Below are 1,988 nucleotides of genomic sequence, written 5' to 3'. Positions count from 1 at the left end.
CTTCATGACCCATGGACTGTAGCCTACAAGGCCCCTCCATCCATGGGATTTTCCAGGTAAGAGTACTGGCGTGGGTTGCCATGTCATTCTCCAAAAGCTAGTGGATGTGATGAAATTCCAGTTCAGCTATTTCAAATCCTAAATATGATGCTGTGAAATTGTTGCACTCAATATGACAGCAAATTTGGAAAACTCAGCAGTGGCTACAGGACTGGAAAAGATCAGTTTTCATTTCAATCCCAAAGAAAGGCAATTCCAAAGAATGTTCAAACTATGGAACAATTGCACTCATCTCACACACTAGCAGGGGCTTCCCTGATAGCTCAGTTGGTAAAGAATCTGCCTGCAATGCAGAAGACCCTGGTTCGATTCCTGGGTTGGGAAGAGCTGCTGGAGAAGGGATAGGGCACCCACTCCAGTATTCTTAGGCTTCCCTTGTGGCTCAGCTGGTAAAGAATCTGCCTGCAATGTGGGAGACCTGGATTTGATCCCTGGGTTGGAAAGATCCCCTGGAGAAGGGGAAGGCTACCAACTCTAGTATTCTAGCCTGAAGAATTCCATGGACTGTATAGTCCATGGGATCACAAAGAGTTGGATACAACTGAGCGACTTTCACTTTCACACACTAGCATAGTAATGCTCAAAATTCTCCAAGCCAGGCTTCAACAGTACTTAAAACATGAACTTCCAAATGTTCAAGCTGGATTTAGAAAAGGCAGAGGAATCAGAGGTCAAATTGCCAACATCCATTGGATCATCGGAAAAGCAAGAGAGTTCCAGAAAAACATCTATTTCTGCTTCATTGACTATGCCAAAGCCTTTGACTGTGTGGATCACAACAAACTGTTGTGGAAACTTCTTAAAGTGTTTGAAACTGTGATCAAAGTTTTCTTTGATCTCTTTTGTAGAGCTCTTCTGTGTATTCTTGCCACCTCTTAATATCTTCTGCTTCTGTTAGGTCCATACCATTTCTGTCCTTTATTGTGCCCATCTGTGCATGAAAATTCCCTTGGTATTTCTAATTTTCTTGAAGAGGTCTCTAGTCTTTCCCATTCTATTTTCCTCTACTTTGCACTGATCACTGAGGAAGGCTTTCTTATCTCTCCTTGCTATTCTTTGGAACTCTGCATTCAAATAGGTTTATCTTTCCTTTTCTCCTTTGCCTTTTACTTCTCTTCTTTTCATAGCTATTCTTAAGGCCTCTCAGACAACCACATTTTCAAACTGTGGAAAATTCTTAAAGACATGGTAATACCAGGCCACCTGACCTGCCTCTAGAGAAATCTGTGTGCATGTCAAGAAGCAACAGTTAGAACTGGACATAGAGCAATAGACTGGTTCCAAACAGGGAAAGGAGTACGTCAAGGCTGTATATTGTCACCCTGCTTATTTAACTTATATGCAGAGTACATTATGAGAAATGCTGGGCTGGATGAAGCACAAGCTGGAATCAAGATTGCCTGGAGAAATATCAATAACCTCAGATATGCAGATGATATGCAGATAACAGCACCCTTATGGCAGAAAGTGAAGAACTAGAGAGCCTCTTGATGAAAGTGAAAGAGGAGAGTGAAGAAGTTGGCTTAAAACTCAACATTCAGAAAACTAAGATCATGGCATCTGTTCCCATCACTTCATGTCAAGTGGATGGGGAAACAGTGAAAACAGTGGCTGACTTTAGTTTTGGGGGCTCCAAAATCACTGCAAATGGTGACTGCAGCCATGAAATTAAAAGACACTTTCTTCTTGGAAGAAAAGTTATGACCAACCTAGAGAGCATATTAAAAAGCAGACATTACTTTTGCTAACAAAGGTCCGTATAGTCAAGGCTATGGTTTTTCCAGTAGTCATGTATGGATGTGAGAGTTGGACTATAAAGAAAGCTGAGCCCTGAAGAATTGATGCTTTTGAACTGTGGTGTTGGAGAAGACTCTTGAGAGTCTCTTGGACTGCGAGGAGATCTAACCAGTCCATCCTAAAGGAATTCA

At 41.8% G+C, this 1,988-nt stretch overlaps 1 non-coding gene across 1 annotated transcript; it reads left to right on the top strand.

Moving 5' to 3' along the window:
* Positions 1-312: 312 nt before the first annotated feature.
* On the top strand, positions 313-384 carry TRNAC-GCA. The gene has a single exon. It is a non-coding gene; the product is annotated as a tRNA-Cys (tRNA).
* Positions 385-1,988: the final 1,604 nt, after the last annotated feature.

Source organism: Bison bison, unplaced genomic scaffold, assembly GCF_000754665.1.
Source record: "Bison bison bison isolate TAMUID 2011002044 unplaced genomic scaffold, Bison_UMD1.0 scf7180017864066, whole genome shotgun sequence".
Lineage (NCBI taxonomy): Eukaryota > Metazoa > Chordata > Mammalia > Artiodactyla > Bovidae > Bison > Bison bison.
The sequence above is the reverse complement of the archived record's forward strand: the minus strand, read 5'-3'. Positions and strand labels throughout refer to the sequence as shown.